Here is a 10,576-nt window from a genome sequence, read left to right on the forward strand (position 1 = left end):
GATAAAGTAGTGGTGTCGCTAGCGGTCGAGAAGGCACTTTTCGACGCCTACTGCCACCCCCACATGGCGGTAGGCGCAAAACTGGAAAATCGCCGACCAGAAATGTCGCTTCGTATAATCGACGTTTTTTTTGACCACCATTTTCAGGTGTCGGAGGTGGGTCTGGACGAATACCAACACCATTTCTGGGGTTTCACAACCGCCCGGCTTCTCCGACATATGTTGGAAAGGAGTAGCGATCGAGCGAAGGGGGCTGTCGGTAGGCGGCCGCGGGTTGCATGTGTGCCCGGGACAGCACCCCCATCCAACTAAGGGGTGTCCCCCGGGGGCCAGGGGGACCTCGTCCAGGTCGGCCGGGCGCTTCCAGACGCCTACCGACACCGGTCAGGTCGGCGAGGCTCCCGGCGGCCCCGAGCGGGACCACAGGTTGCGGAAGGCGTCCAAGTGAGCGGCGGCGACGCCAGGAGGCCCCCGGGGTCGACTCCGCGGCCCCCGGGTCGGTGTGCGGGCCTCCAGAGCTCGATAAAGTAGTGGTGTCGCTAGCGGTCGAGAAGGCACTTTTCGACGCCTACTGCCACCCCCACATGGCGGTAGGTGTAAAATCGGAATAGACCGGACCAGGAATGTCGAGGGGGAAAGAAGGCACTTTGCGACGCCTACCGACATCCCCATGTGGCAGTAGGCGTAAAACTGGAAAATCGCCGACCAGAAATGTCGCTTCGTATAATCGACGTTTTTTTTGACCACCATTTTCAGGTGTCGGAGGTGGGTCTGGACGAATACCAACACCATTTCTGGGGTTTTCCAGTTTGAAAGTTTTATAAAACATGTTCGGTAGGAAGCACACTTTGGTGTGTCGGTTCGTCGGAGCAGCGACTCTTTGCCTCGTGGTGGTCCGGAACGTCTCTACGGGCTTGTCGCAAAGGCGTCAGAAAGTGGCATCTCCGCCGCCTAGGGCTGTCACCGTTATCGCTGTCGCCGCGCTCCAACTTGTTTTGATCCGCCGCCTTCGTTCCTGCCAACCGTGCGCCCGCTCATCGTCGTTAGGTTATAATACGTGGTACGTGTGTGTGCTTCTCCGTGGACCTAGGGCTGCTCGACGTGTCGAACGATATGTTGGAACAACTAACGGCTCCTTTTCCTGGTTCCATAGTCGTCGTGGTACCCGCGTCGTCAGCCATATCTATGTCCACCATGTTTAGCCGATACGTTTGCTGCAGCTTCTGCTTCCGCCTCAGCGTTCGCCGCTCTCAGCCGCCGCTGTTGTTGCTGCCGTTCTGCCATTCAACCACTACCTGCGAATCTTTCGATGATCGGCCGAACGACCCATCGCTGTGCGACCGATAAATCCTCCGGATTAGGGAGAAACGCCGCCGCTCTCTGCCGCCGTCGAACGGAAAAACGTACATTGTAACGAACGAACGAACGAACGAACGAATTAACGAACGAGCGAACAAACAAACAAAAATAGCCGCGGGGGATGCACTATGTAGATCCTGATCCCCTTGTAACCATACGTACGTTGTTCGATGCTCTCCCGTCCTGGAAGTCGCCGCAGCAAACAGGAGGATGAGCAGCAGCAGGCGCCGCCGCCGTAACCGCCGCCTGCCTGCCGCCTCCTACTCCTGTCAGCGTCCGATCTCACAGCCGTGTGAACGTTCGCTGACACCCGATTTCTTTCCGTCTGGCAAAACCTTGGACGTCCCGCTCGCGGTACACGTGCTGCAGCGACTTCTCGTCCGACAACGCATAAGCGTCGACGTCTGCCGCCGCATCTTCTGATACGTGGACGGTGATAGCGCTAGTCCCTTCTTGCGCCACCTCCACCTTTGTTAGCGCCAAAGAAGATCGATCGAGCAGTCGTGGTCGCAGTCGATTAACCCGTTTTCACCGTCCGCAGTTCCCAAGCCGCCGATCAAGTCGTTGCTCTTCTTGTTCGTTCTTCCCATACCGTCGATTTGCACGGCTGCCGGATGAGCCATCCTCTGTCCGGCGAAGCGCTCACGTCAGTGATCGATACTTGCACCGACAGTCCTCCCGCTCGCGACTCGGTGCTCGAATCGGACTCGTTCGTTTTTATCTCGATGCGATTGTGAAAAGGGGGACCGGTCGTCAATGTCGTGTGTGTCGACGATGTTGTTCGCCCGGTCCGCCGCGTTGTTGTCGTTTTTTTTTTTTTTTTTTTTTTCCCCTAACGTTCGCCGTCGCACGGACGAAAGGGTGAGAAAAAAAAAAAAAAGCTCGAAAAAGCCGCCCAAAAAAATCGGACCGAGGAGCCGCTTGCGAGAACGCGCCATGTGCACGTTGTCTCTCCTCGGTTTTCCGAGCACGAACACGACGCCGGTCGGTCGGTCGGTCGACGAAGGCGACGACGAAGGTGACGGGAAAATTTACGCCGCCGCTGCCCTGGTCCAGCTCCTCCCCGATGACGGCTGTGATGTTGACGTTGACGTTGGCGACGACGACGACGACGACGGAGACGACGACGACGACGAGACGGCATCGATGGCGACCACGATGACGACGACCTCGACGAGTTCAGTCTGCACCTTGACCTCCGATGTCCGTGTGCACTGCCGTCGTGCTGTTTGTCGTTTGTCGTATGTATCGCTGTCAAGGGTGCCGTTGTCGTTGTTGTTGTCGACGTTGTTGCTTGCTCTCTCGTCTCGGTCGGTTGGTACGTTGATGACGACGACGACGACGAAGACGACGACGACGACGACGAGACGGCATCGATGGCGACCACGATGACGACGACCTCGACGATTCCAGTCTGCACCTTGACCTCCGATGTCCGTGTGCACTGCCGTCGTGCTGTTTGTCGTTTGTCGTATGTATCGCTGTCAAGGGTGCCGTTGTCGATGTTGTTGTTGTCGACGCTGTCGTCTGTTCTCTCTTCTCGGCCGGCTGTGACGTGGACGTTGACGACGACGACGACGAGACGGAATCGATGGCGACCACGATGACGACGACCTCGGCGAGTTCAGTCTGCACCTTGACCCTCGATGTCCGTGTGCACTGCCGTCGTGCTGCTTGTCGTTTGTCGTATGTATCGCTGTCAAGGGTGCCGTTGTCGTTGTTGTTGTCGACGTTGGTCGCTTTCGTTCTTTGAGTCTCGGTCTCGGTCCAAGTCAGGGGAGAAACAAAAAAGAGGCCATCAGCGCGGGCAGCGCGCTTCTTCTGACGGCGAACCCCCTCGAAAAATAAATAAACACGTGCCCGTCGTTGTAGTTGTCTGTCTTATGTCGGTCGGTCGGTCGGTCGGTCTGTCGTTCTGTCGAAACAAAGTCCCAAATTCCAACGATACCTGGTTGATCCTGCCAGTAGTCATATGCTTGTCTCAAAGCTTAAGCCATGCAAGTGTAAGTTCACGCCACGCATTAGAACGGGCGAAACCGCGAATGGCTCAGGAACCGGACCTAATCCTCGGGACCGTATTCCTCCTCGGAGGCGATGGATAACTGTGGCAATTCTAGAGCTAATACATGTGACACAGGCCGCGATCGGTCGGCGCGCCGTCGTCGCCACGCCTCGCGCGCTGGCACCCGCGTCGGCCGTTCCGGGTCGCGGCGCTACATATTAGACTGAGACCGATGCGCGTCATTCCGTCCTCCCGTCGTCGGCGTTCCCGCTCGCGGGTCCGTTCGGTGGCGGGGCTCATAGGGCGGCGCGCTCCGCTTTGGTGACTCTGGATAACTCACTGGTCGATCGCACGAGCTTTCACGCCCGGCGACGGGTCTCTCGAGGGTCCGCCCTATCAACTGTCGACGGTCGGTTAAGTGCCTACCGTGGTTACTACGGGTAACGGGGAATCGGGGTTCGATTCCGGAGAGGGAGCATGCGAAACGGCTACCACATCCAAGGAAGGCAGCAGGCGCGCAAATTACCCACTCCCGGCACGGGGAGGTAGTGACGAAAAATAACGACGCGGGACTCTGTCGAGGCCCCGCGATCGGAATGAGTACACTTCAAATCCGTTAACGAGGACCAACCGGAGGGCAAGTCTGGTGCCAGCAGCCGCGGTAATTCCAGCTCCGGTAGCGTATATTAAAGTTGTTGCGGTTAAAAAGCTCGTAGTCCGAACTCGGGTTCGTGGTCGCGCAAGCGGCCCCGGGGCGGCGGCGCCATCGTCCGTCGTTGACTTTGGTCGTCCGTTCGCATTCCCGGCCCTTTCCGCCGGTGTCAACCGCTAGCATACCCGCCACGCGCCTGCCGGCGAGGTGGACGAGGAGGTCGTGATCGGGATCCGGGAAAAAAAAAACAAGTGGTCGTCGGTTCGGTTCCGGGAGTAGTCTAACGGGGGGGTGCTACGTGTGTGTGTTTGGGTGCGTTCATTCGCATCCCCGCACTCTGACCCCCGCGCTTCTCTCCCTCTCCCTTTCCGCGCGTTCCTCTTTTTTTTGAACCCCCCGGTCCGCTCCGAGTCCCTGCTTCGTGTCTTGTCTGCGCGCGTGTTGCGGTCGGCGGTTTCTCCTCCAAGGGTGCTCTTAACCGAGTGTCCGCGGCGGCCGGTACGTTCACTTTGAAAAAATTAGAGTGCTCAGAGCGGGCTGTTCAAGCTTGCATACGATAAGCATGGAATGATGGAAGAGGGCCTCGTCTACGTCTGTCGGTCTCCGTCTACGGCGAGGCAATGATCGAAGGGAGCGGTCGGGGCCACTCGTATTGCGACGTTAGAGGTGAAATTCTTGGATCGTCGCAAGACGAACTGCAGCGATGGCGTGTGGCAAGCACGTTTTCCTCGATCAAGAGCGAAAGTCGGAGGTTCGAAGACGATCAGATACCGTCGTAGTTCCGACCGTAAACGATGCCGACCGGCGATCCGCCGGCGTTCGCTTCCATGACCCGGCGGGTAGCCTGCGGGAAACCAGAGTTCGGTTCCGGGGGGAGTATGGTTGCAAAGCTGAAACTTAAAGGAATTGACGGAAGGGCACCACCAGGAGTGGAGCCTGCGGCTTAATTTGACTCAACACGGGAAAACTCACCCGGTCCGGACACCGGTAGGATTGACAGATCGATAGCTCTTTCTCGATTCGGTGGGTGGTGGTGCATGGCCGTTCTTAGTTGGTGGAGCGATCCGTCTGGTTGATTCCGATAACGAACGAGACTCCGGCCTGCTAACTAGTGCGCCGATGTCAGTGATTTTTACGGCGGGCTCGGCGTCCTCCGTGGCGCTCGGGTCCGGGTCGGTTTTCTCACGCACTTCTTAGAGGGACGGGTGGCAGAAAGCCACACGAGGCGGAGCGATAACAGGTCTGTGATGCCCTTAGATGTCCGGGGCCGCACGCGCGCTACACTGGAGGTATCAGCGGGGACTTCGCCCCGGCCCGAGAGGGTTGGGAAACCTCTGAACCACCTCCCGTGATAGGGATCGGGGCCTGTAACCAACCCCGTGAACGAGGAATTCCCGGTAGGCGCGGGTCAACAGCCCGCGTCGATCACGTCCCTGCCCTTTGTACACACCGCCCGTCGCTACTACCGATCGAACGGTCCGGTGAGGTCCTCGGATCTGGCCGACGACGCCGCCGGGCAGTGCGCGACGTGTCCGTCACGACACTCGTGCATCTACGCCTCGGCGTTCGATGCCTGGAGAAGACGACCGAACCCGATCGTTTAGAGGAAGTAAAAGTCGTAACAAGGTTTCCGTAGGTGAACCTGCGGAAGGATCATTACCGTTTTCCCGTTCGAGACTGGTTTGTTGTTTTCCGGCCTACCTCCTCTGTCTGTCGGCGTCAACGCCTCGAATGCGCGCAAACAAACCTATAAAAGGCGGAGCGAGAGATAGATTTGTGGTGACGCGGAGGTTTTTAAAGCCCCAGCTCTTCTTGCTTGCTTCCGCGTCTTACCACCTGTTTGTTTTTTCGCCCACCGCAAGTGATGGCCGCTTCTTCTTTGCCTTGTCGCCGCTTTATCGTTTTTTTTGTTTTTTTGCAGCCGCTGTGCCACCGCCGCTAGCTAAAAAAACAAACTACTCGCGACATTGCAATGCCGTCACGCCTCCTCGCACAGACCTCCTCGCACACTACTAAATCTATATAAACAAAAACTAATATAAAAAAACCAAGTGCTGAACCCTGGACGGGGGATCACTCGGCTCGTCCGTCGATGAAGAGCGCGGCCAGCCGCGATAACTGATGCGAATTGCAGGACTCAGTGAACATCGACACCTCGAACGCACATTGCGGCCCCGAGATCCCTTGTCTCGGGGCCACGTCCGGTCGAGAGGCGGAACGTTACATGTCTTTCTCCGTTAACGAAACGACATCTTGCCGTCCCCGTGCCCGCCCGGTCCTCGGCACGGTGGTAACCGGGACGTCGCAGGAGCGAGTGACGAGGGGGAAGAAAAATAAAAAAAGAATTGACTCCTTTCAATGTCTTTTTTTTTTTTAAAACCCTCTCCGGCCTCCTCCTTCGTCTCCCGCTGGCAGACCGCGGAGTCTTTTCCCTTTTCGACCGCGTGAAGAAACACTGTGGAGGAGGAGCAGGAGGAGTCTGTCCGAAAGCAGCCGAAGGGAGACCAAAAAAAAAGTACCGACCTAACCGACTGCCGACGTAAGCGCCGCCTGCTCGTCTCGCTCTCTGCCTCATGAAGGTGTCTCTCAGCGACGCCTCGAGCAGCGCGACGAGCACGGCCGTCGCACCGTAAAAAGGTGGCCGCGTCGTAGGCAACGCAACGTCGGATGGGGAGGACCCACGCTTTTTTTTAATTGTTGGCTTCTTCATTTTCGGTCGGACGGGCGCTATATCGGCCAGCCGTCGTCACACGGAGGGTACCGATCGAGATTCCTCTCCTCCAAACACCACACTCTACTAAAAACCGCCGCCCTCGGCTCGGACGAGACGACCCGCTGAACTTAAGCATATCGCTAAGCGGAGGAAAAGAAACCAACCGGGATTCCCTTAGTAACGGCGAGTGAACCGGGAGAAGCCCAACGCCGAATCCCGTCGCAAGTTAAAGGCTTCGGGACGTGTGGCGCATGGGTCGAAGGCAGCCGTTCGTTTTCGTCTCGCATAGTTCGGAGTTCCCTCGATCGGGGCCGCCCGCGGCGGGTGCCAGGCCCATTCGGTGCGGACGGCGAGCGACGGCCTTCGATCCGAGAGTCGGGTTGCTTGGGAACGCAGCCCAAATCGGGTGGTAAGCTCCATCCAAGGCTAAATACCGGGACGAGTCCGATAGTCGACAAGTACCGTGAGGGAAAGTTGAAAAGAACTTTGGAGAGAGAGTTCAAGAGAACGTGAAACCGCCCAGGGGTAAACGGGTGGGACCGCTCACCGCGATCGCGGGGGGACTCAGTCCGGTGCTGCCTAGGCTCGAGCCCAAACTCGATGTGTGTTCTTGAAAGAGAGGCCGTCGCGGCACAGGTCGTCGTTCGTCGTGTCCGCGGGGGACTCGTTCCCCGCGGTTCCAGCTTTTGTGCCCGCGTCGCCGACGAAGGAGACGGGCCGCGTGGATAGCGGGAAGGGAAACGTGGTGACGACCGCGGCGTCGGTAGGTGGCTGCGTCGGTTGGCTGCGACGGAGGGGACTCGTCCTCTCGATCGCTGCTGCCGCCGGGCCCTAACCCGCCGCATCCGTCGCCGCCGCTTCTTCTTTCCTCCTGCTCCCTCCGCGCGCGACTCCGCTGCACCCGTCCCCTTCATCATCGCTCGGCGTAATCATGGCGCGGGCGCTTCGGCGCGACCTCCGCGCGGCCGGCACCGGACGCACTTCCCCTCCGGTCCGTCGTCGCGACCCGTTCCCGGCGTGCAGGTCGAACACGCGGGTTTTTTTCCGTAGGCGGCAGGCGTTTCATCACCCTGAAAACCCCCGTCTTCCCACCTTGTGAAGTCGGGGGCCACCGGCCGTCGGGCCGCGAACGTAACTGCCCCTTTCTGCCGGGAACGGAGGAAATCTGACACGATCCGTTACACGTGGCGAGCCGGTCCGTTTTGATCCCGCCGGAAGTCGCGTGCGGGCGACGCACTCTGTGTGTCGCTCCTTAGGCGCCCCACCGTCTCGGGCGCGTGCGCGATGAGAGGCGGGATAGGACTGGCGCGGCCTCGCCGTCACGCACCTCGCCGACGTTTCGGGTTCTTGTCGGGGGCAACCCCGCCCGCGCCCGTTTCCGTTTCCGGAGAGGTCGCTCGGCGACGCTTTTTTACTCGAGCCGCCCGCCACCCCGGGTCAGCGACGTGCATCGGCAACCCACCCGACCCGTCTTGAAACACGGACCGAGGAGTCCTGGCCGTTCGCGAGTCGTAGGGGCACCTCTGACTAACCCCGAAGGGCGAAGCGAAGCGAGAGAGCGTGTAGGAGGGCGTCGATCGGGAGAGGTGTCGTGGCAAAGTCGTCCGGGGGTCGTCGGGGGGTGTCGTCGGTCTCGTGCCGTCGTCTTCTCCTCGCCTCCACCCGCCTCCGAGCCGTGCCCGATCCCGCCGGCGCGGCGTTTTCGGCCTTCCGCCGTCGCTGCTGCGGTGCCCGCAACTTTTCCTTTTTTCATTCTTCCGAGAGAGATAGGAGAGGGAAGGCTCGTGGCTGACGTGCGGTTGTTTTTCCCTCCTCCCCGAGAGGGGACCGGCGCATCATCCAAAAAGGGGAATTGCCGGGCGCCAGCTTCCATATCCTCCTTCCGCCCATCGGTGAGATCCCGCGGCTTGAACTAGTCCTATTTTGTCGTCGAGTTTAGGCGCTGCGCGCGGGCGCATCACCCCCGGGTCGGTTCCCCTTTTTCCGAGTACGACTCGGCCGACTCTGGCGTAGCGAGCGACCAGGGACCAGAAAGATGGCGATCCACGCCCGGTCGGGATGAAGCCAGAGGAAACTCTGGTGGAAGTCCGAAGCGCCTCTGACGTGCAAAATCGATCGTCGGAACCGGGTGTAGGGGCGAAAGACCAATCGAGCCGTCTAGTAGCTGGTTCCCTCCGAAGTTTCCCTCAGGATAGCTGGCGCTCGATCGTCGCAATTCCATCCGGTAAAGCGAACGATTGGAGGCCCCGGGGCCGTTCACGGCCTCGACCTACTCTCGAACTCGGAACGGGTGGAACGGGCCGACTCTCCCGAACGACGGAGCCGACCCATCCGGCCGCCGCCGCCAGCACGCTTCGCTGGGCGGTTGGTCACCTCGAATGCGAGTGCCAAGTGGGCCACTTTTGGTAAGCAGAACTGGCGCTGTGGGATGAACCAAACGTCGGCTAAGGTGCCTAACGCGACGCCCATGAGATCCCCGAAAGGGTGTCGGTCGATATAGACAGCAGGACGGTGGCCACGGAAGTCGGAATCCGCTAAGGAGTGTGTAACAACTCACCTGCCGAATCGACCGGCCCCGAAAATGGATGGCGCTGGAGCGACGGACCGATGCCGGACCGTCGCGGCGAGGAGCGATGAACTTTCGCGCCGAAACGATGCCGCGACGAGTAGGAGGGCGCCGCGGCGAGCACGGAAGCCTAGGGCGCGAGCCCGGGTGGAGCCGACCGCGGGTGCAGATCTCGGTGGTAGTAGCAAATATTCGAACGAGACCTTCGAAGACCGAAGTGGAGAAGGGTTCCGTGCCAACGGCGGTCGAGCACGGGTCAGTCGGTCCTAAGACGCGGCGAAAGTCTTCCCGAAAGCGCCGGATCCGTTATGAAAGGTGAAAGGAAAGCGAATCGAATCGAATCGAATCAAAAGCCCAAACAAAAAAAAGCGGCCGGCCTCCCGTCGAAAGGGAATCGGGTTAATATTCCCGAACCCGGACTCGGAGAGGGCCCGGGGGTGGCGACGCTGTCGGCAGCGATGTCGGCGGCGCCCGTCGCTTCCCGGGCGAAACCGCGGTGACGCAAGCGAGCCCGGAGACGTCGCCGGGAGCCCCGGAAGAGTTCTCTCTTCTCGTAAAGGACCATGTCCGTGGAATCGGCTCGTCCGGAGATACGGAAAAGGTACCTGTAGAGCGCCGCGGCTCGGGCGGCGTCCGGTGCGCTTTCGGCGGCCCTGGAAAATCCGGGTCCGGTTTTCGCAGCTCTCGAGTCGGTCCGTACCCACCATCCGCAGCAGGTCTCCAAGGTGTACAGCCTCTCGTCGATGGCATCAATGTAGGTAAGGGAAGTCGGCAAAATGGATCCGTACCTTCGGAAGAAGGATTGGCTCCGAGGACCGGGTCGGTCGGGCCGTGCCCGCGCGAAGCGAGGAACCGGTACGGGGCTGTAGCGTTCGCTCCGTTCGCGCTTTCGGCGAAGGCATAGGGGCCGCGGCGGTCCGTTGTGCGGCGGCGTGTTCCGGTCAAGCGGTCGCGGTCAAGCGAGCGTGTGTTGCGGGTCGGAGAGCGATACGGGTGGGAGTCCGCCGTCGGGCGGCAGGAGTGTGCGTCGACCAAAAACGGCGGGGGACCGTCGGCGGGGGTCGTCTTTCTGGCGGCGGCGGTTCAAGCGGCTTTTCTGCGGGGTGCTTCGCTCCGGGGTCGGGGTGGCGGCGGGCGGCTCCAATCCGTTCGTCGCAACGTCTCCGTCCTCCTCGAAAAGGGGTGAGGCTGCCTTGCGGACGTGTCGTCGTCGCTTTGCCGGTGCGGTCTTCGTCGGCACCTCCGACGCGGCGTCCTCCGCTCCTGCGCTGTCCGCGCGATGCT

The 10,576-nt window shown here is 60.1% G+C and overlaps 1 non-coding gene and 2 pseudogenes across 1 annotated transcript; all 3 read left to right on the forward strand.

Moving 5' to 3' along the window:
* Nucleotides 1–3,304: 3,304 nt before the first annotated feature.
* LOC145275172 (small subunit ribosomal RNA) lies at nucleotides 3,305–5,672 on the forward strand (annotated as a pseudogene).
* Nucleotides 5,673–6,070: 398 nt separating this feature from the next.
* On the forward strand, nucleotides 6,071–6,228 carry LOC145275188 (5.8S ribosomal RNA). Its single transcript, XR_013867080.1, has one exon. It is a non-coding gene; the product is annotated as a 5.8S ribosomal RNA (ribosomal RNA).
* A 593-nt stretch (nucleotides 6,229–6,821) lies between these two features.
* LOC145275185 (large subunit ribosomal RNA) lies at nucleotides 6,822–10,576 on the forward strand (annotated as a pseudogene; the record flags this gene model as incomplete).

The sequence above is a fragment of the Euprymna scolopes genome, unplaced genomic scaffold (genome assembly GCF_053919585.1).
Source record: "Euprymna scolopes isolate OS-2025 unplaced genomic scaffold, ASM5391958v1 sca63, whole genome shotgun sequence".
Taxonomy (NCBI): domain Eukaryota; kingdom Metazoa; phylum Mollusca; class Cephalopoda; order Sepiida; family Sepiolidae; genus Euprymna; species Euprymna scolopes.